The 23,867-nt window shown below is 48.8% G+C and overlaps 1 protein-coding gene and 1 pseudogene across 3 annotated transcripts in view; one reads left to right on the top strand and one right to left on the bottom strand.

Moving 5' to 3' along the window:
* Positions 1–23,867, top strand: part of Serpinh1 (serpin family H member 1) — a 671,742-nt gene that overhangs the window by 383,781 nt on the left and 264,094 nt on the right. The window lies entirely within an intron of this gene.
* On the bottom strand, positions 13,670–21,962 carry LOC127191746 (ATP synthase subunit f, mitochondrial-like; annotated as a pseudogene).

The following is a 23,867-nucleotide window of genomic DNA, read 5'->3' as shown; positions in this document are numbered from 1 at the left end:
TGACCCTGGTCCTCTGTGTCCATGCCTTCCTCTCTGCTGCTGAGGGGGATCACATGGTTCACTTTGATGGACAAGATGAAAGGATGATCTGGTGGGAAGTCTGTCTTCCTGGATGAGAGGATGGGTGAGAGAGGGGACCACCTTCCTCACCACTATACTCTTCTTTTGCCTGATGTTACATCAGACATTTTGTGACCACAAAGGGCTGGGAGCTCCCTGACAGCTCAGAAGGGGGGAAAGCCTAAGCCACCAGAGATGTGATTGAATTGCCAGGTCAAGCCTGGGACCACGTCCCTCTGCTCCACCCCCTTGTTAAATTAACATGCTTCTATAGGGCAGGTTCTGTCCCATGTGTTCTAGCTGATCCTGCCTCCCTCTGGAGTTTTCTTTTTCTGGGGTGGGGGGGGGGGGGGATTTAGAGAAGAGTAGAGCAGAGAAGGGCCCTGGGCTGGAAGGCAGAAGTCCTTGGTCTAACCCCAGCTCTGCCTCTGAGATGCTCTGTAATCCTGACTAAGCCCCTACCCCCACTGGGCCTCCAATAATTATAGCTAATATTTATCGACTGCCTCTGTGTGCCAAGCACTCTGCTGAGCGTTTCCACTGCATCATCCTGCCCATCCTCTCGGCAGCTCTCCTGTGCTGTTGTTATTGCTCTCTCTTTATCTCATGGATAAGGAGACTGGAGGCTGAGATCTGATGTTGAACAGCAAGTTCACAGCAGATCTCTGGGTTTCAAATCTAGGTTTGTCTGCCTGAAATTTCAGGCTCCCAGCCATAGGCACTATGCTTCCTCGCAGTAAAAGGGCTCCTTATGATCAAGGTGACCTCTGAGGGCCTTTGCAGCCCAAATATTATTTGATTTGTTGCCCCATTTGTAGCTAGATGATCAACAAGCCAGCTTAGCCTAGCCGAGAGAAGGGAGAAATAAGGGCTGTCTTTAACCATCCCAACAGCTGTCATGTGAGTGGGGATTAGACTTACTCAGTGTGGATCAGGGGGCAGGAGCCGGGCCAGTGTGGAGACACCCCAGAGAGACGGGAGAGCCACTTACATAAGGGAGACCTCTCCTCTCCAGTAGCCCTTTGGCAATGGGTAGAGCTGTGCTTCCCTGTCATGGAGGTTATACAAAGCTTTGTCAGAAGTCTAGTATGGAGTAGAGATAGAAGTGAATGACTCGGGGCTTGTAGTAATTAAGCCAGATAACATGGCCATGCTCCCAGCACCACAGTATGTAAAGTGAAAGGGGGGCAGTAAACTGGGTGCTTTCTCCTTTTGACACCGAAACTCTTAGACTTTAAGATTCTCTAGTTTGTTTTTGTTTTTGTTTTTGTTTTTTTCCCTTTATGGTTCTAACACTCTGTAGTTCTGTGATTTCAAAATGTCCAATTCTGTCCTCCTGAGATGCTATGAATTTTAATACTTTAGCTTGCCGTGACTGGGACTCAAAAAGCTGAGAAGCCTATGATTTTCTGATTTAATAGCCTCTAGCTTTAACGATTCATTGAAGTGCCTCTCGTCAGCTCCGAACACGAGGGGGAATTGCTCCAGATGCTGTGTTTTGGTGGCCTGGACACTGAATGGCTGCTCTCCCCATCAGCCGGTCACTCCCACCACAGCCTCAGCTCTCCCTCCCATCCAAGCAGTGGTCTCCCCAATCCCCATCCCTACTCTGCCGATGCCTCTTATCCAACCAAATGAACACTTCACTCCCTTCATCCCGGATGGCTTGTCAGGCAAGAGCCTTCACTGCAAACAAGTTATAGCTACTCCAAAGGGGACAAAGGAAGATGAGGAGACTTAGGTACTCATCTTGAAGCACCTAAAGGTTAAGGATTTGTGTCTCTCCTTTTATCTTTTCTTCTCCTTTCTTTTCTCCCTTTCATTTTTCTCCAGGAAGCCCAGGGTAAATTTAAACTCACAATCTTCTGTCCTCAGCCTGCAAAGTTCTAGAACTAAAGTGCCGCATGTAGTTTCTTATTTTTACTTTAAACCCGGTTCAAACTTGTCCCCACCAGGAAGCCTTTCATGATTGACACTCAGTACCCAGCACCATAACCCAAGTTGTGAGTGTGAAACTCTTTGATTAGTTGTTTTGCACACGGGAAATGTATCTGTCTGTTGTGTCTCTCTGTCTATATATGAGATTTCCCTCTGAATCCTCAGCTGAGTTGGGAACTTATGTTCCTGTCAGGATGGAGGCTCCTGAGTTGCACCTCCCTTGTATTAAGCCTGAACTACAGTGAAAGGTTGAATCATGATCTTAGCCCCGGTTCAATACATTCCCAAAGGCAATCTGTGTCTCTGTCGCTGAACTGAAGACTGCATAAAATTAGAAAGCACGGATCCCTTTAAGATAAGGAAGTCCCCAAGGTCAAGGGCTGTGTCTCCACCTTCAAACTGCACCAGAAGTCTAACTGACAGCAGGAAATCTAGGGCTTCTCCACACATCCCATCCATCTCAGGCCAGGACTGGAAGCAAGAATGATGTTTTTCTTAAAGCAAACAGACAGGATTTTTAAAATGAAGATCTTTTTAGGAAGTGGTGTGGGAACTCAACGCCTTTAGACCCTCTCTGGGGTCTGTTCTGCCCTCTTTTCTAGAAGCTGGAGTAGTCTTTTCCAGGGTCCTCCCAGGAACTCGGAGCAAGTGAAGATGTCAGCACCTTGGACAGCGCCCAACCCATTCCGGGCCTCCGAGCCAGAGGAAGCGAAGCTCTCCAACTCCCTCCGCCTCGGGGTGATGGATTTCCTCATTCCTCAATTTGATTAAAGCCCAGTAGATAACCAGAGCGCCTTGTTCCTTTCTCTTCTCCCTTCCTGATGAACATAATTAACTCCGTTAGGCTGGGGATGCTTGCTCCCAACACAGCCTCCCAGCACCCTTCCAAGCATGAATCAGTAGGACACAGCCAGGACACTTGGAAGGCTCCCAGGGTTCTTCCTGGGCAGTGGAGGAAGAAGAGGAAGCCTGCCTCGAGATGCACAGAGGCTGAGTACAGAGACTGGAATGTGGTGGTTGGATGAAGGTATCCCTAAACAGAAAGTCAGAAAATTAAGGGGTTAGCCCTGACTTTATCACAAGTCTAGCTAGGGCTGGCCACTTGCCTTTTCTCTCTGAGCCTGATTTTATATCGGCAAGATGAGGACACTGGACTAGACAACATAAAATGCTACAGCTGATGCTGAGATGTTATCAGAGGAAACCTTTAGGACATAAAGGAAGGGGTGTGCCCAAGGTCATACATAAGCTCACAGCAAAACTGGGTTTGAATTCATGGCTTCTGGCTTCTACCCCCAACAGAATTTCCCATGGACAGAACTCATTCCTTCATCTGCATCGCAGACTCCATTGCCATGGGATGGGAGCTTAGAAAATTGAAGACAGGTAAGATTTTATTAATTGCTGTTGACAAAAGAAAGCAACATTTGGGCTGGGGAGATGGCTCAGTGGTTAAGAGCACTGTCTGCTCTTCCCAGGGTCCTGAGTTCGATGCTCAGCAACCACATGGGGACCCATAACCACCTATAATGAGATCTGGTGCCCTCTTCTGGAGTGCAGGAGTACATGCAGACACAGTGCTGTATACATAATAAATAAATAAATAAATCTTTTTTTAAAAAGAGAGAAAGCGACATTTAAGATGTACAGAAATACTAAAGTCTCTAAAGAGAACAGAGTACCCACAAGTCATTGAGATTCAGAAGAAATAATCCCCCGAGGGTCACATTCAACCTTAGGTGCATATAAACCCAAAAATGTTTAGGATTTACCAAGGCCGTTTACACTCAACTGTAGGCTGTAGAGAACTTCCCTCCCTCCCTCTCCTTCTCCCTCTTTCCCTCCCTTTCTATCCTGACCCTCCACCTTCTATCTTCTTTCTCTCCCTCTCTCTCTCCTCATTTTCTTCTCTCTGTAATATGCAAGGTTTCATATATCCCAGGGTAGTTTCAAACTGGTTCTGTAACCAAAGGCGACCTTGAACTTCTAATACTCTTACCTCTACCTCCAGCAGGCTGGACTACAGATGTGCATTACTGCTCCCTGTTTATACAGTACTGGGGACCAAAGCCAGGGCTCCAAGCATACAAGGAAAGCTCTATCAAGCCAGCCATTTCCCCAGGCCCCTGTAGAAACCTTTACAAAGAAAAATGAATTATTCTAATCAATCATCAGGATGCCCCATCAGGAAAAAAAAAATGACAATGAGGTAAGCCCAATTAGTGAATACAATTTAGTTGTCTGTGCTCTGTCCAGCTCTTTGAAAGATGGGCATATAAAGAATAATACATGACTCATATTTTCTAAGCACCACATCTTCAATGTGTCTCTTCTGCTTGGAGTTATGCTCAACGCACCTAAGCATCTAAACTGCTGTTCCATCAAGGCAAAAACCAGGTGTCTTCCACCAGGAAGGCACCCGTAGCCTCAATCTGATGGTACTTCCTCCTCTGACTCTCCCAAGTTTTTTGTTTCTGCTTCATTGTTCAGCACCATTTCCTTTATCTGCTTCTACCCCCTTCAAGAACAGTGACAATGGAGAGAGACTAAGAACACATTTTATTCAACTTTGAATTCCTCAGAATCTTCAACACAATGTTTGACACGTAGTGGGACCTCAGCAAGTACAGGATGGAAGGAAAATGGACAGACAGGTGGATAGATAATGTATGGGCAGATAGATGATGGATCGGTGAATGATGGATGGATCAGTAAATGGTTGGATGATGAATACATAGGACACTGGAAAGCAGAGAAACTGAAGACATAAATATGTGGGTTGGATGAGTGAGTATTTGAGCAAATTTGTGGGTGAATGGATAGGTAAATGTTTGAGTGACATAGAAAATGAACTGATTGGCAGATGGTTGGGTGGAGAGATGACTGACATTTGAGTGAGCCTATGGATAAACTAAGAGAAGGCTGCACAGGCAATATAGAAAGGCTGGTGTAGTGGTTGAATTTTATCAACTTGGCACAAACCTAGATGTATCTAGGAAGAAAAAAAAAAACCTCAATTGAGGGATTGCTTCTATCAGATTAGCCTGTGAGCAAGTCTGTGAGGGCCTTATCTTGATTAGTGACGAGAGAGAGCCCAGCCTAGTATGGGTGGGTGTTACTCCTGGCCTGGTTGTCTTGGGCGGCAAAAGAAAGCTGACTGAACAAGACATGGGGAGCAAGCCGGTAAGCAGCATTCCTCCATGGTTCCTGCCTTGAGTTCCTGGCCTGTCTTCCTCAAAGATGGAGTGTGATTGGAACTTATAAGCCAAATAAGCCCTTCCTCCCCCAACTTGAGTTTTGTCAGCGTTTTATCACAATAACAGAAACCTAAGATGCTGATATATATATATATATATATATATATATATATATATATATATATATATATATATATATATATATATATGAATACATATGTGTGTGTGTGTGTGTGTGTGTGTGTGTGTGTGTGTGTGTGTGTGTGTGTGTGTGTGTGTATTTGGATGAGTGAGCAGATGTACATCAACCATATTACCATACAAGAAGATAACTGTAGGTGGAGAATACTATGTAGGAAAAGCATATAGATGTACTTAATATCACAAAGGTCTTTTATTACATTTATTTATCATGTGTGTGTGTGTGTGTGTGTGTGTGTGTGTGTGTGTGTGTGTGTGTGTGTGTGTGTAAAACTGTTCACCTGCATGCCACAACACTGGGAGTTGGTTCTCTTCTTCTACCATGTGGGTCCTGGGAATCAACTCAGGTTGTTAGGCTTGGTGGCAGTCACCTTTAGCCACTTAACCATTTTTGTTTTTTGTTTTGGTTTGGTTTGGTTTGGTTTTTTAAGACAGAGATTCTCTGTGTAGCTTTAGATGTCCTGGACTCACTTTATAGACCAGGCTGGCCTTGAACTCACAGCAATCTGCCTGCCTTTGTCTCCTGAGTGCTGGGATTAAAAGCATGTGCCACCACCGCCTGGCTCCCACTGAGCCAGTTTGACAGCCCACAGAGGTCTTTATTCTGGAGACTTCCTTTAGGTAGTTCCAAGATAGCAATGAGGGTTTGCTCGCTCTGCTTAGCTGAGTCAAGAACGGAAAGTGCTCAGGTACCGATGAGAATATAATAATGAGGTTTAAAACAAACAAACAAACAAAAAAAGATGGATGGGTTGGACAGTTGTGCCACATGCCTTTAATCCCAGCACTTGAGAGGCAGAGGCAGGAGGATCGCTGTGAGTTCGAGGCCAGCTCGGTCTACAAAGTGAGTCCAGGACAGCCAAGATAACACAAAGAAACCCTGTCTTGAAAAAATAAAACAAAACAAACAAACAAAAAAGGATGGTCCTCCCATGCCCTGAACTGTTCACACTGCCTTGAAGTCCATCATAACAGCTACAGCCTATGCACATGGTAGGTACTGGAAGGAAGTATCTAGAAAGTATACCAACTGAAGAGCTGGTGAAGGAGCCAGGAGTGTTCATGCCAGGAGAGACTGATCACCTTGTCCCAGGATCTGGCTATTCTAGGACCCACAGGGTGTACGCTGTGGTTTCAGAGGCAGAGATAATCCCAAAGAGATGACTCGAGGCTGATGTCTTTGCCCCATATGAGGAACAGCATCCCCCACGGTGGTGTTCCCACGTAGAGAGGGGCTGTCCCAAGGGTGAGCTTCCTATCCCTGAAAGCATCCAAGCAGGTCTGAGCATCCTCTTTCAAGGAAGCTGCAGAGTTCAGACTCACTCTCTGCAGAAAGTAAATTAAGGTCTTCTTCCTTCCACTAAATTAAACCATCTGTTCATCTCTTCATCCCCAACAGATTAGGTTTCTCTGCATCCTGCGCTCAGAGTGGAATGCAGGGAATTTCTGTCTAGGATTGGAGGAGCCTGGGACTTGAGGAATGAGGAGTTACTGAAAATGCCCTTTCATGCACCCCAAATGACTGGAGAGGAGACTCGGAGCCACTGAGAGCCAATCTGTGACCTAGTTTCCCTGTAATGAATGTACCTACGTCAGTGACGTGTTGGCTCCTGATCAACACCATCTCTCCAACCCTGGCCTCGCTCTCTGTATGAGGAGATTAAATCAATTAGAAGGAGATCTGGCTGGTGCTGGTTAGGGACAGAGGATAATTCACTTACATAACAGGGGATTGAGATTAGGGCTTGGCACTTGAGGGGAGGGGTGGGGACCTCAGATACCATGCCTTCACTGGGGGGTGTGGGGTGGGGGGTGGGGGACTCCTGGACCTGAGAACTAATTCAAATGGGAGAAGTCCAGGGGAAGAGGAGTGGTGAATCCATGCCCCCTCCATCTTCCTTCTGGGATCTAGCCTCCCCCCCCACCCCTGTTCCCAAAAAGAATGACAAAGAGAGACAAATTGAAAGGTCACTTTCCTGTCCCCAAATGAGGGTGCCCAAGCCTTCCGGATACCCCTCACGTATGCCAACCTTCTCACTTTAGCATGGTACCAAAGCCCTGTGATCTATCTCTCTAGTTGCATCTTCTGCCTGTGTAGGGTACAGTGGACAGAGACGCAGGCACCATGTCCTGGTGCCCTCTGTGCCATGTGGAGTAACAGAGTTTTGTGTGGGCAGAGCACAGAGCAGGCACAAGTCAGGGAGGTTTCCGGGCCCAGTTCTGGAAGGTTCTCCAGAGAAGGCAGTGAACAAGCTCACCAAGCTGTAAAGGAGGGATGAATTAGTGAGAGACAGGCAGGCTGACCTGGTGGAGGGATGGGAACTGAAGAGGGGGTGCAGGGTGCGGGCACGGTGGGGTGGTGGACACAGAACGTACAGAGGTATAACACAGTTGTGAGGTAGCGCGACAATAGTTATGGCAGATGGAGCCTCAAGTGAGGCAGGAAAGGAGGAGAAGAAGCAGGAGGCCTTGCTGGGTCCAGGTCTGACTTGGATGGCCTGTCGAGATAAGACAGGGGTCCCAGTGTCTTGGATCAGTCCCCACTCCCAGAGCAGAGTGGAGTCAGACTTGAATCAGAAGTGTGAAGCAACCAGAGCTGAACCCGACTGGACTTTTGGCCCCCCGGAGTTTTAAAAAGGGTAAACAAATATTCTCCCTTATGGAACTGGTTAAATCCAGTTAGCTGTAAGTGAGATAGGCCTGGCTGGATGCTTCTAAAGCTCCCACTGCGTGAGCCTGCCTGCCTCAAGCAAGCCCTTTGCCAAATGCCCAAGATGCCCAGCCAAGCCGACTTGCTGGTCAAAATGGACCTGACGTCGGTGGGCAGCTCCTGACACCTCAGTAGTCTCCAGAGGAAGTGGTGAACAAAGGGGCTCATGAACAAACAGACAGCTGAGGGACACAGTAATATACCCTGCCGATGGGCATGGGAAGGTGTTCAGGTGTGCACTCACCAGGTGGCACATTGGGTGATACTTGGGGCTTTTGTCTTGAGTTGTGCTATCCCCTGGAGAGCACCATGGGAGAACGAGAATGGGTGGTGTTTCTAGCTGGTTGGATCCTGGGATGAACCAGTTGAGGCCCGTGAGCCTGCGTTTTAGTAGCCCACCCAGAAGCTGCTGTGGGGACATACTGCCTCACCCCCAAACCTTGTTTTGCTCCCAAGTCTCTTCCATTCTTTCCTTCATCTGCTTTCTCTGAAACCTTCCCTTCCGGCTGGCTGAGCCGAGCAGGGAGGCGCATACCTGAAGGCTGTCCTGTTCTTTGTCCAGAAGCCCGGCAGCGCCAACCAAACACAGTACAACCAGGGTTCTTCTGCATAAAAGCTTGGGTTGGGAAATGAGTCACATGCTTCAAATTTATTCTCTTGTTGAAAAGATTTCAGAACTAACCTTTGTGGTTTCAACAGCTGGTCTCAGTGCTGGGAAAGGAAGGGAAAGGGAGGGAGGGAAAGGAAGGAAGGGGAGGGGAGGGGAGAGGAGGGAAGGGGAGGGGAAGGGTGTGGAACACAGAAAATTGTTCAAAGTAACTATTCCAGTGTTTTCACATGATCACTGATGGGATAATGAAATAGAGAATAATGCGTTCCTTTGTTTTGTTTTATCTTTCTGCACTTTCTCTATTTGAAACAAAAGGCACAGAAAACAAAGTCAAAACAGCATAAAAATAGCATCATTAGCGCAATTAAGAGATTTATATGCCCAGGAAAAAAGACTAGAGGAAAATAATTGGTCAAACAAACATGCTTTATTGCCCTCTAATTCTATTTTTCAAGTTTTCCATAGTGAACACAGTATTAAAAGTACAGATATTTTTAAAAACCAAGCATGTGGGGGATGGTGGTGCAGCACTTGGGAAGCAGAAGCAGGGGGATTGCTGTGAGTTTGATGCTAGCCTGGTCTGCATAGCAAGTTCTAAGCCAACTAGAGTTACATAATGAGATTCTGTCTCAAAAGAGAGGTAGGAGGGAAGGAAGGAAGGAAGGAAGGAAGGTCAGCAACAGCAAAAAGCAGGTAACAATGAATTAACTAGAGGCTCAGTCCTCTGTACTGCTGGAGCAGACAGTCCTCAGGATGCAGAAGCAACCGGGAGTGTTTTTGGGCAGCCCGGCAGCTCCACACTGTCGGCAGACAGAGCTGACGCAGCCTCACCCCGTCCTAGGAACCACTGTTATCTCAGGCTAGGCACTGAGCCTGGGTGGGAACAGCCCAGAGCTCCCACATCTTGTAACCATGTGTGTGTTATCAGCCTGGTGTGTTCTGGGAGGATTCCAGCTCTGAGGAGGGGCTGCCCTCTCTGCTGGTCTTTATCTCCCATTTCCCAGGCTTTGAGGCTTAACATCCCTCTCCAAGTGTGGCAGGGCTGCTGCATTGTGCATTTTGGGCCCCTCTGAGGCTCTTTTACATCTCTCTTATCTGGGTTGTAAGCCCCACCCCCTTGACTCCACTTATGCTATTCCGCAAGTCCATTTACTCAGACAGATGATAGAGATTTGGGGCAGTCCTGCAGTTACCCAGGACCCCAGGCTGACGGAAGAGCTATACCTTATCCTAAGGGTGTCCTAACCAAATAGGAAAAGGTAGGACTCCCAATGGTAGGAAGACTGACATCCACAGAAATTTTTATCTCAATCAGCTTGGACTCACCAAACCATCCCCAACCCCCAGCCCAAGGCCTCCCTACTCTCTCCCACTTTTCCTTTCCACCCCTTCCAAAGTACAAGGAGTCTTCTTTCAGTGCTGTGCATCTTCTAGCCATGTGCTTCCTGCTCTGTGCCTTGGTGTGTTTCCTCAGCAAAGAAACAAAACTGGCTGACTCAGAGGCCTTGCAGCCCCATAAGGGCATCCTATGTCTCTCTTGCTGTTTCTCAGACCCCCTTTCTCCTGGCTTTCTCTCTTCTTCCTTCCAGGAGCATCCCCCCCTGCCCCCCCCCCCGCCCCAGACTCTGAGTGCTGCAGAGAGAGCGATGCAGTGGTCAGCAGAGGGCAGCTGGGGAAGAGGAAGGCCTAGGCCGAGGCTGGGCTTGAGGAGACTGGGCAGGGCAGCCAGCCAGCCAGCCAGCCTAGCAGCCCATGCCAGTACTACCTCAGCAGCTTCTGCTAAAGTCTAGTCCAGCATCTACACTTGGGTGGCAGCCACAGGGCTGGGTGGGGCTGGTATCCTGCTGAGGTCAGCAGCCTCCAGAACCCTCTCTGCAGGAGGAGGAGGAGGCTGCAGAGCCAGGGTCCAAGCCTGGACTCAGGGATAGTTGGAAAAGATGCTTCTACTACTCCCTAGAGGTGGATGACTCAGGTCACCTAGAATCTAAGCATGGCCAGGACCCCAAAGGACCATAATGGGCAGAGGAGACTCCTCTAGCAAGCTGAAGGTACAGCTCAGTGGTACAGCACTCGTTTAGTATGTGTGAGAGTCATGGGTTAGTTTACAGCATTCATTCTCCCCAAAAGAAGTTTCTGCTGCTCTGTGTAGACTGAGGAATGTTCTGGGGACAAGAAACTCACTTGTTCCCATGGCAGCAAGCAATTCCAAAAGTTCATGTATCAATTGTCGCGGGTGGGGGTGGGGGTGTCTTAAGTAACCAGTTACCCAGCATGCCTCACTTCATCAGTACCAAGCTAAGTTCACCCTTCCCATGCACCACATACTTTGCCTTGTCTCTCAGCAAGTGTCCTGCCATCTACAAACCGGAAAGCAAAGCCCTAGGCCCTGGCTCCATGTATGCAATCTGTCTCCCGTCCTCCAGCCCCTCCAACCACTCACTTCTCCATGCCTCCACACCACTTCCCCACCATCACGGTCTTTCATTCCCCTGAAAACTGCCAAGACTGTTCTTTCAATCAAGCTGATTTTACAAAATGCAATAAATAAATTGGCGACACCTCTCTCAACCTACAAGCCCTCAGAAGCTCTTTCTGACCTCTGGGTTAAAGGTCAAACTCTTTTGGAGGATTGAGGAAAGAGGGTCACATGTAGCCCAGGCTGGCCTTGAACCTGATGTGTAGACCAGGATGGTTCTGAGCACCTGGATCCTCCTGCCTCCTGAATGCTGGGATTACAAGTTTGCACTCCATGTTTGGCCATCTTTAAGAAGGCCTTTGATTGAGCTGGGGGTAAGTCAACAGCTGCTCCCCCTCCTCCTAGCCTCTTGTACCTAAGCCACCAGGCCTTGTCTCCCACTCTAGAAACCTTTGTACTGTGTCTCACCTTATCTCCCTTGTGGGTACAAAGCTTGTGCTGCTCTCTTTTCTGCTCTAAATGACTCCTAGGACATCTGTTCCTCACATGTCCCCTGCCCCTGAACATGAGTCCCCAGCCAATTCCACCTGCAGGAATAGCTGCAGGACTCAGCAGGGGAGTTATGGAGTAAAAGTGCTCAGAGCCAAACCACCCTCACCTACTGATTCCCAGGACCACATCCCCAGCCCCTCCTATCATCCTCCCCCATTTATGAGAGCGAACATAGGATGATGACCTGGAAACTCTATGTCAGTTTGCTTCTGTGGGGGTTTTGCAGTGGGCCTCACTGCCCCTGACCACTGTCAGGCAGAGGTGAGGTGCCAAGACTGATCTACTCTGCCTGGAGTCCTAGCCAAGACCACGGGCTTGGGTGCTCAAGCCAGGAACCACTTCTTGTGCAGGCTTCAGGAATTGATTCCCTGAACCCTGGCTTTCTCTGAGACCCTACAGCATCCTGTACTCCATCTGTTGTGGCATGGGGTAGGGGTTCTCTTCCTAAACCAGGAGCTCAGTTTGCTCCATGGCTTGGAGTTTCCATGTCTGCACTCCAAGTTTGAGTCAAGGACAGGAAAGAGGTCAGGAAAGGCTCTACCTACTCATTCAGGAACTGTACCACTGACACATGCTTTGTTGTTGTTGTATTGAGTACTGTTTCCTATGTCCAGAAATTTACATGAAGAAATGAAGAATCTACCCAAGGATTTGATGAACCTAGATTTAAACACACACACACACACACACACACACACACACACACACACACACACACACACACCCCAAAAAAGGAGAGTCTCCCTATGTCACTCTGGCTGGCCCTGAATTCACAGAGATCCACCTGCCTCTGAAGGCATGCAGCACCACACCCAGCAGAACCTAAATTTTGCTATAAGCTCCATCCTTCTCTTGCTTTGCTTTGGGTTTTCACAATTAAGGAAGTAACTGAGAGCAGTGCTTCCTTCTCTTCTCCCCACGCCAGCCTTAGAGTTCTGATGGAAACTTGAAATTTACCACCATGACCTTGAACCTATGGCATTTCCTATGGACCATTTTGGAACCCAGTACTTCCATCCAACATCATTGCTGTCCACCCACAGACCTGACAGGGGTGCCTTATTTGACCTTATCCAAATCCTTCCAGATCAGATTGAGTGGGAGAGCATGGGGCTCTGCATCACTGGTCCTTCATCTAGCTGTCACTGACTCTCCCAGTCTACTCTTGGCACTGTCCAAGTGGCAAGGTAGCCCCATGCATTACTGTTTGGTCCAGTATCCAAACTCTCATCAAAAGACTATGTCTGAGATACCCACGTCTTCTGCAAAGGTTTGAGATTCCATCATCACAAGAGAGCAGAGGCTAGCTTGATTGCTTTTTCTTTTTTGAAGATAGGGTCTTTTGTAGCCCAGGCTAGCCTCGAACTCCAATCTTGCCAGAAGCAATCTTAAATTTCTTGGGGGGGGGGGGGGCGAGATGCATGCCTGCATCTAGTGTGGTATGTGCATGTGTACAACCATGTGCACCCATGTATTCATGTGATGCCTTTCTCTATCACTCTCTCATTTATTCCCTTGAGACACGGTCTCTAACTGAGCCTCAAGCTCCCTCTCTTGACTAGGCTGGCTCATCATGAGCCCCAACCATCCGCCTATCTCCACTCCCCAACACTGGTGTTATAAGCAGGCACAGCCACACTCAGCTTCTACGTGGTGCCAGGGGTTCAAACTCGGCTCTTCATGCCTGCACAGCAAGTGATATTACTCACCAAGCCATCACCCCAGCCCAACTTTAATTCTTGCCTCCAGCTTCCCAAGTACTGAAACCATAAGCATATGATACCATGCCCAGTTTATGCCTCATTTTTCTGCCGTCTTTGTTTTGCTTTGTTTTGTTTTCCAGTAAGTCACCTCTTATTGGACACTAGTCCTCAGGATATGAACATTCAGCCACAGGTGAATTCTTCATGCATGGGACTGGGGCCAGCAGTTGTGCTCAGTCTTGCAGTGCCCTCCATGGGGACCCCTCTTCAGTGCTACATCCGTCACCGCTCATGTTTGAGTTCCTTGTAAGAAATGCAATGGCTGAAAACCGCTTAGGCTGCCAGCACCATGTTAATCCCTGAGCTGCTGCCTTTCTGAACGTTGGTGTCCTTGTTGTAATACCAGTCATAACCTCTCTGCAAGGCTCCTGCAGTCCCACTGGGCATGAAATCCCACATCAGTATCCAGCTTGGCTGCTCTCCAAGTTTAACCTCCATGAGCTCCTGCTCCTTCAGTGGCAGGAGCGCCATCTTGCAGTCCTGGTGTCTGCTCTGCAGTCTTCCTTAATGATCTTAAATCTGAAGAATTTCCACTCACCAGTGAAGAGCCACACCTTTGGTTGGTTGGTTGGTTGGTTGGTTGGTTGGTTGGTTTTGGTTTTTGGTTTTTGGTTTCTAGAGACAGGGCTTCTCTGTGTAACCTTGCCTGTCCTGGAACTCTGATTCACAGACCAGGCTGGCCTCGAACTCAGAGATTCACCTGCCTCAGCCTCCTGAGTGCTGGGATTAAAGGTATGTGCCACCACCCTCCCAGCTAGGAAATCTACTTTCTGATGAATGAGATTGTGGAGAGGGTGATAGATATCTGCTCTGAGTGACTGTATTTGTGGAACGGTGAAATCCAAGCAGTCGCTGCCTTGTATTAGTAGCACTGCATCAGGCATTCACTTGATGATGCTGGGTCTTAATAAAAAAAAAAAAAAAAAAAAAAAGCTTGACTGCCTACCTTTAAGACCTAGAAAATAAACTTAGCTGACCACAGCTCTCGGAGTGTGGTGTGTGTGTGTGTGTGTGTGTGTGTGTGTGTGTGTGTGTGTGGTTATTGAGAATCTCAAAAAGCCAACACAGGAGGGAGCAGCAAGAATCCAGCAGGAGTAATTTGTGATTAGAAACCCCCACGCAACATCTCAGCCACAGATAATGGCGATCCATCTTAAGTGCGCACGTGTCCCACGCTGGGCACTGATGAGCCTAATCAGACACACTTCACCAGCATTTCCCCATAGTACCAAGGGGCCCCTAATTGCCAGTGGGCGTGGAGAGGCAGGCTTCTTGCTGTTCCTTTGGGGAGATCATAGGGCTGAAGAGCCTGGCGTCAACAGCCTGGAGGTTTGATCCCAGCTTCTCAGAACCTCTGTGGCATCTCTCTGCCTCCATTTCCTCATCTTTATTTTGTTTTCACTTATTTTGATTTTGTAGCTGGGGGGTCTCATAATACAGCCCAGGCTGGCTTCAAACTCAACATGCCTTTGCCTCTACTGTGTTGGGATTTCAACCTGAGTTAGTTTCCTTGTCTTTAGACTTTTGACACCTTTTGTTTTGTTTGTTTGTTTGTTTTGTTTTGTTTCAGGTCTCATGCATCTGAGGCCGGGGTTGAATTTACCCCATAGCCCACCGTCACTCTAAATTCTTAATCTTCCTGATTCTGCATCCTGATTTCTGGGAGTACAGACATACACTACCACCATACTCTCTTTTTTTTTTTTTTTTTTTTTTTGGTATAATTATTGAGAACACAAAAAGCAAGCACAGGAGGGGGTACCACTTCAGTTTCTGAAGTGCTGAAAATAGAACTCAAGGCTTTATGCATGCTTGGCAAGCACTCTGCCCACTGAGCTCCCTTCCCAGCCCATGGTGTTTGTGAAGACTAAGCCAGCTCTGTTCACCAGTCTGGCTCTCAAGGTGTCTGTCTTCCTCCCCCATTGCTAGTCTAGGGTACCCACAGGCAGGAACAACAGAGGGTCCACTTTCCCATCCCTTACCTTCTTTGTTAGGGACATTTTGCTCTGCCCGAAGATCCAGTCTGTGTGGATGTGATGACCAGAGTGGCCCTTCCTGAAGCCCAGTACAGGCCCAGCTCCCCAGTATCCACCATCCAACCTGGAATCACAGCTTGGCTCTGAGCATCTGGCTTATTTGGTGATATGCCCAGCTCCTGCTGAGGTAGCTTGGCTCTGGCAAGGGTTAAACATTCTTCATTTGGTTTCCTGCTTCAGTTTAACCATCTAGGAAGGTGGGATTAATGAAGAGATGAAAACAAATTATCTGTGTCCTATTTACCTCTCAAGCCTCACTCTCCTCACCCTGTGTCTGGGCAATAGTTATTCCCAATCAGGCACTGGTGCAGGCTCCTAGGATCCACTGCATGGCATCGCATGGGTGGGAAAGATCTCCCCTCTGCCTCTGAGTGCTTCTGTCACCCCTCCATCTGTCCCCTCTTTCTGTGTCCTTTGCTGACTCAGCTTCTCTTGCCCACAGAGTTCAGCAGCTGTTCTCAGCACTCGCCACACCTGCCTGACCCTCCCTGAGGTGATCACTGGGGGTACTAAAGTGCCACACACACAAACCACTGTGCTGCCCTCCCAATGTTCCCATCTCAGCACCAAAGGCAGGTGATAAGCCTGAGCCCACCTCCCCTCTGGCAGAGTATACATTTTAGAGGCATGGAGAAAAGTAAATGTGATCACATGTAATGTTCTCTGTGCATCTTGCTGAGCACACATGGCAAATGCTTGCACGGTGAGGTTGGCCTGCCCTCCCTCCTCCCCTGACCATCCTCTTTCCCACTTGCCTCCAGCCGGCTGCCTCCTCTGAATAAGATCCAGCAGTGTCTGTGGGTAGCTGTGGGTCCCTGACCCAGCTGGGCCCCAGAAACCTACAGCAGATGGGCACAGGGACCAAGGCCTGTGTCAGGCAGCGTGAGGGGTGAGAAGCAGCCGAACTCTGCCTGCCAAGCTCTTGCTTTTCAAAGGCGCCTCAGCCCTCTGACCTCCTTTTCCTTTCTCACAGTGGCTAATTAGTGCCCATTGTGGGCTCCTTTTTAGCCTTTCCTTTTCTGAACTTCCAATTGGCTCCTTCTCCTTCCCCTGTCCTCTGAGAAGCAGGACTGGGACACGTTGGGACAGACAAGCTAAAGCAGCCAGGGCCTACACTAAGTGTGGAAAGAGCTGTTTACGCATTGCATCATGGGGATTATGACGACTAGCAGAAGCAGTGACCCCCACAGGGAGCTCCTTGTCTGCTCTCTACCACTCACCTGCCATCATGAGGTGTCTGTCCCAAGCCCAGCAATATACAGGGCAAAGAGCATCAATGTTTTGGCCAAACTTCAAGGCCTTCCTGCCCATCCATATCCTTCCAGGGGGGCACAATGATCACAGAGAGATCACCAGGAATGGCCCATGGTGGAAAGAGGAAACTAACCCAACTTTATCTGGGGGTGATCATTCTATAACTGTGGGGTACAGCCAGAGAGATCCAGGAACCTGGACTCACTAGAGTAAACAAGCAAAAGAACATTCCAGTGAATGGCGGCCAACACGAAGCAGGGAAATTAGAAGAGGGCCTATCAGGAACTACCCAGTGATGGGGAAGATACAGTTGTGGGTCACAAGAGCAAAGATCAGCAGCATCAATCAGTACTGGGGCACATACTGGTCCTCTCCATTGGGAAAGGACTCCAGCTTCAGGGCAGCTGAACTGGCCAGCTGGGTAGTGAAAAGATGTGGTGTTTGGACTCGGGCAAGGCTTCCAATTGCAAAGAAGCATGGGCCCCCAGAGGGTCATAGGTCAGGCTGCCTCACAGGAGCTCTGAGCTTAAGCTGAGAAAGAGAAACCATGGCTAGTGGGTGGCTTTTGTTTTGTTTTGTGTTTTGAGGCAGGGTCTCTCTGTGTAGCCCTGGCTGTCCTGGACTTGCTTTGTAGACCAGGCTGGCCTCAAACTCACAGTGATCCACCTGCCTCTGCCTCTGCCTCAGGAGTGCTGGGATTAAGGGTGTGCGCCACCCACCGCCTGGCATGGCCTTTTAAAGAGCAATGTCACTGGGAAGGTTGAGTTGCTTTTTACCAAAGGTTTGGGAAGAACTAAAGAGAAATCACCAATGATTCAATGATTGGGAGCCCGGGCCCTGCACTGTGCTCCACATTGACTGGGTATGGGAAGCCTCTCTGAGCCAAGGTGTCCTCCTGCACCACTGTGGGGAGACCGCCACATGTTCCCAGCATGCCTTCTCACCTGGAGCTGGAGCTGCTGCTAATGGCTTCCAGGTGTGTCCTTGGACCCCTGAGGTGGAAACTTCCTGGAGGACACACCTGCTCCCTTGGTCACCTTTATCCACAGAGCCTGATGCAAGCTGTGCTGCATAGCTACAGTGCTCACCCAGATGACATGTAGGAGCACCAAAGGTCAGAGAAGGTCAGACTTCTACCTTACTTGATTGGCTTCTTGCCCCAGAGCACTCCATAGCTCTCGTTTCTGTTTGCAGTGCGTGGGATCCAGGAGGTCACATGAAAGTTGTCACTTGCAATAAGATGTCTGGGTGGCCAGCCTCCCTAGGGAGCACTCCTGCCATGGATATTCTTGTGCAACAAGTGTGGCCAGGCCTGTGGGGTGTGTGACCATGGCCTGCGTCTGTCTGGGCCTGAAACCCTTTCTGCTCATCCATCTTTGTAATGATTTGCCTCTATTTCGGAAGCGCCCGTGTGTTTCTCTGCACGCCACAGCAAAGTTTTCCTTGTCCACAGCAGCAAGGTCCATCTGTGTTTATTATCTAATAAATGTAACTGCAGAGCTGCCCTTCCTGCTTCCCCTCTCAAAGGCCGGGAGTCTCCATCCCTGTGTTATTTGCAGCATGAACAGGGTTCGTCTGACTCACACTGTTACTGTACATCTCCATCACCACATATTATTTTGCATTGAGTAGCCCAGGCCAGTTATCTATCTACAAAGTCTTGGGGAGATGAAGGACAGAGAGGACTCCTAAGACATGGTGGGATCCCTGCCATGAGGAGTAGCCCATTCTAGGGCAATTATTAGGGAAACAAATGGCAGAGAAGGAGGGTGAGGATGTGGGGAGAGGAATGCTTATCTGCTGCAAGTGGGGATGTAAAGGGCTACAGCCACTATTGGAAGCAAGTATGGGGGTTCCTCAATAAACTAGGAAAGGAACTAATATGAGCCAGTTACAACAGCCCTGGGGGTTTACCCAAAGGACTCTAAGTCAGAAGACTATCCAGAGATACTTGAACATTCGTGCTTGCTGACATGCCATTCACAACAGCCAGGAAACTGGGCTAGCCTAGATGTCCACCTACACAAAAATTGATAAAGAACATATAATATATACACACAGTGACATTTATTCAGCTGTAAAGAAAAGTCAGTTATGGCATCCACAGGGGAAAAATGGGTGGAGTTAGAGATCTTGGTTAAGTTAAATAATCCAGATTCAGATAGACAAATACCACATGATTATTTCTCTACATAGAATATACATACATATATATATACATACACACACACACACACACACACACATATATATATATATATATATATATATATAGAGAGAGAGAGAGAGAGAGAGAGAGAGAGAGAGAGAGAGATGTGTGCACACATGCATGCCCAAAGAAGTCAGAGATGTTAGAACCCCTGGAGGCGGAGTTACAGCCAGTTGTGCGAGCTGTGGGGCATGGGTCCTGGGAACTGAGCTTCAGTCCTCTGCAACATCAGTACCTGCTCTTGCCCGCTCACATCGAAACACACGAATAAAACTGGGCACCGTTGTATATGCTTGTAACATGATGCTGGGGAAGTAGAAACAGGTGGGTTTCCAGGGCTTCCTGGCCAGCCATTTTAGTCTCCTTGGTGAGGTCCAGGACAGCAAGAGACTCTCTCTAAACATGGATGGACAGTGTCTGAGAAATGACACCTCAGGTTGTCCTCTGCCTTCCACTCTTCCACATGCATGTGTACACACACAGACACACACAGAGAGACACATGTACACTCACAACAGAGACAGAGAGTGGGGATCCGGATGGAGGGATTCAGCACCACGGACAGATCAAGAGCTCTGCTGCTGAGCCCGAGGACAGCGCCTACCAGGCAATTATCCCTGTGTGAGGTGGTGGCTGCTCTTGGGCTACAGAAACGTCCAGAATGCCCCACTTTGACTTTCTGAGACCAGAGCAAACAGGTGAACATGAAAAGGCTTGCTAGGGACGGAGGAACACGACTGTGTGACAGAATGGACAGAATGCTGAAGAATAAGGGACCATGAGGGTGAGGAGGACCCAGTGCTAGAGGTCAGTGGACCAACTTCTCTGTGAGTGAGAGGACAGGGCAGCTACTGGGCGGGTGTTAAGGAAGAAGAGTTGAGGCTCCTTCTACTAAGATCTATATTAGTGGTGCCACAGCTCTAATGCTGGCATTGTAGGGAGCATATGAAATGCACCTGATTCTATCTCTGCAGTCTATGTTACATATTTGCTCTAAGGCTCAGTAGCTTAAACCCACCACTCCTTGGGTGGTTCACAACTCTGAGTTAACAGAGCTTGGATCTGCTGGATAGTCTGCTGTCGCTGGGGTCACAGGAGCAGCTGCAATTGGGTATATCATCTAGGACCTGGTGGGTCTCAGGGGATTCAGCGGAGATGGCTGGCTCACTTCTGGCTCCATCCTCGGGGTTTTTATACATAGTGATTTGAGGGGAGCCACAGGAAGTGGATGGCTGAAGTATAAGCCCTTGCTAACCCTTGCTTACACCACACTTGGTGATGGGTCATTGTCCCAAAGAAGTGAAGTGGCCACACCAAAGTCAGCATGAGAAGGCACAACATGGAAGTAGAGCTCAGAGTGGGGAAATGCATTTGGGGACACTGGGATGGCCTCCCACTGCCCATTGTCCCTGTTACCAACACCAGAGCCTAAGCTCTGCTTCTCAGACACCGTGGCTCTGTGGCTGTCCAAGGATGTGGTTCGTAGAATTTGATGTTTTTATGTCAAAATTCTGTGATTCTGAAAATGGAAAACTATACCGCCAAGGAAGAGCCCAGGGGCCCAAGCAGGCTAAGGAAGTCATGCAGAGGGAATCCCCACCCAGACCTCTGCCCCCAGCTTCCTGTCTGGAGCAGGTAAGTGACATTGACAACGTGTTTGGAATTAGAAAAGCTGGAATGCAATCCGCGGATCATGATCCCTCTGAGATGACCCCAAGTACAACTTCCAAAAAATGATGTGTATGCATGAGGAGGGCATGTGCACATAAATGCTGATATTCCAAGCACATAATTTTTATTTGAGGTTTTTTTTTTTTTTTTTTTTTTTTTTTTTTTTTTTTTTTTTTTTTTTTTTTTTCAGTGCTGAAAGTTGAGCCCAGGGCCTGGGGCATGCTAGGCAAATGCTCTACCCCTGACCCACACTCCCAGCCACTCACATGTAGCTCTAAAGCACCTAAAGCAGCCAGTGTTCTCTCACAGCCAACAGTTATCTGAGTGATGCAGAAGACTAACAGAGGCAGAACTGAGCCTGCTCACTTCTATTGCTTGGAGCCTGGGCCCCCGGGCTGCTGAGGAAGGGTGGCTTGTTCCCAGCATGCATAGCTGCCAAGACCCCCTCCCTTGGGTTTCAGTGCAACCAAGGTTCAAGGGCTCTTACTCTTGGCCTCTACTTTTATCTGCAAAAAAAGAAAGAGAAGAGGGCAGGGGAGGGAAGAGAAAAGAAAGGACTCAACTCCTTTGCTACTTCCTCTCCTGCCTCTGACTCCATGGTACCCTGGACCAACCACAAGCTGTGCTTGGGCATCAACGGTCTTGCCCTTTAGCTTTGTCCAGAAGAGTGATGGGTAATGCACAGTATTTCTACAAGGGAAGGAGGCCTGAAGCAACACAGCAAACCATGGCATCCAATGGCGACAGGGGAACTACTGGCAACCTGCTAGCCAAACCACCTTGTAGCACAGGTGAGGAACTAAAAACCAGGGAGGGACAGCAGCCTCCTCAGTCACAGCCCAGCAGGAGACCAAAACCAAAACCGTTGGGCCTTTACTACATGTAAGTTTCTGATTCTAAACAGGATTGAAAGCCAGTCTGAAACACCTGTGTAAGTCATTAAATCGAGGACAGGTAGTAACGGAGTCATCTTTGTCAGTGCAGCAGCATGGGTGGAGGAGGGGGTAGTGGGGGGGGGGGCCAGAGCACTTACGCTTCTCCAGGACTCAGCCCACTCATTTATATTAGCCTTCCCCAGAGGCAGGCCACAGAGTGGAGGAGGGTATTAAATATCAGAGAGTTATTTAAAAGCCAATTGCCCGCCCCTCCCAAGCAGAGTATGGCCTCTGCTGACTCAACGGAGAAAATGAATCTTGGGCCTATGGATTTTCCTGTGTCTCAAGGCAGTGGGGGGAGGAGGGAGCCTGTAATGAGTGATGGAAGAGGGAGGCCTACACTGAAGTTCCCCTTTCTCAGCCAGGGCAGCACAGAGGAGAGGAGCTGGGGCTCCCCCCACAGTCACCATGCCAGGCTGCTAGATGCACCTCCATCTGCCTCAGAGAAGGGTAGACAAAGAGCGTCACCTGAAAGGGACCCCCAAAACACACAGAGAAGAGGGGGGAGGGAGGGAGGAAGGGAGGAAGATTATAGTTGCTTTCACCATATGACTAAGCAAGTTGAGGCCTTAATTGCCATGTGAAGCCAAGTTCAAGGCCACATAGGAAGGTGGAGACACAGATAGGAATGAGCTATATACTATACCCCTGCCTAAATATCTTAAAAGTCTATAACTAAGGAAACCTCTGTTCATTTCTTTCTTTCTTTCTTTCTTTTTTCAAATAGGGAAACTGAGGTCTGGAATCACAAAGGCTTGCCCAAGAATTTGAGTGATCTCTGAGGGCGCAGAGGAACTGGTACGTACTACATAAGGGGATACCTGCTGGGTGACCCCAGAGAAGCTCCCAACCTCCCCGTGCTCTGAGGTGCACTAGAATGTAGAGAAAGCAGGGTGCTTTCAATGAGAGAAAAAAAAAAGGGCCTGAGTGAAAAAAAAAAAAAAAACCTGAGCACAGGAGGGGGCATCACAAGGCTCAGAGAGGGGTCCTGAAATCTAGCAGGATAAGAATCTCAAGAACAGAGGCCCAAGCTAGGCACGGCATGCTCCTTTAAAGCTAGCACTTGAGAGGCATAGACAAGGGGATCTCTGTGAGTTCAAGGCCAGCCTGGTCTACACAGTGAGTTGCAGGCCAGCCATAGCTACATAGTAAGACCCTGACTCAAAACAGGAACAAACAAACAAACAAAAGCCCAGGTCCTGGTCCAGGTGCACAGTGGCCAGTTACTCTGCTTGGATGTGATGCAGTGTCTGCCTAACTCTTAGCTCAAGGAAAGTTTGAGAGGGCCAGCTCACCACCCACAGGCTCCCAGTCACACTGCTGGGAGAGGAAGCCTGGGGCACAGAGAACTGTTATGGCAAAGGAACTATAGAAAGCTGAGCTCCAAACCTGGCGGCGGGGGGTGGGGGGGTGGGGGGGGGCGAAAGCACTTGACCTTCCAAGTGAGGGTCTCCTGATAGAGTTATAAGTGGAGGATCCTCACAGAGATGGCCTCAAGCCTTCAGAGGAGGTTCACTCCCTGGCTCCCTCTCCATGCTGCGCCCTGAGCTGTGCCCAGACAACACAGGAATCAGACTGACCTGGAGTCTCCACTGCCAACAGCTAAAAAGCCCAAGCAAGTCCTTAGCGTGCACTCTGATCACTAAATGGAGCTCCAGAAGAAGATAGGAGGCACAGCCAAGGCAACCATCACAGCAGACGAAGAACAGATATACTTCCACTGGCTGAATTGGGAAACAAACACAGCCTCAAATGGATACACATTTATTGACACACATATATTGACAACTCCCAAAAGGAAAGGGGGCTCTTACTCCAGAGAGCACAGCAATGTCCTCATCCATACAATACAAAGAGCATGGGTCCCCTTAGCCTAGGCTCCCCTTCCCCAACCGAGATGTTTGGCACCAATCAATGAAAGCCTCCTGCCTTGTAGTCCTTTTCCCTTGGCGGGGACAGACAGTCTGAGCAATCAGAACTCAGCCACTGTGAAAACCTGAGAGGGAGCTCTGGCCTTGAAAGCAGTCTACACTTCCTGAGGGCCTGGAGGCCGAAGGTCTCCATGCAGTTGAGCCGGGAAGCAGACCAGTCTGGCCACTGAGCACTTGTGCCACATAAGAAAAGGTACCTGTGATCTCCAAAGGCCAAGGACACAGGCCAGGGTAGGAGTGGGCTCCATCTGCCCATATGCACTTGCACATGAGTCTGCAAACTGTCCCTCTGAGTCTACAGTTGAAACCCTCACTGGCCCAGAAAGTGCCCATTTGAGCACTTGGGTGTGCTTCTGAGTCTACAGACACATACCAGGTTGCACT

Source organism: Acomys russatus, chromosome 7 (genome assembly GCF_903995435.1).
Source record: "Acomys russatus chromosome 7, mAcoRus1.1, whole genome shotgun sequence".
Lineage (NCBI taxonomy): Eukaryota > Metazoa > Chordata > Mammalia > Rodentia > Muridae > Acomys > Acomys russatus.
This window is presented reverse-complemented; position numbering and strand designations above follow the sequence as displayed.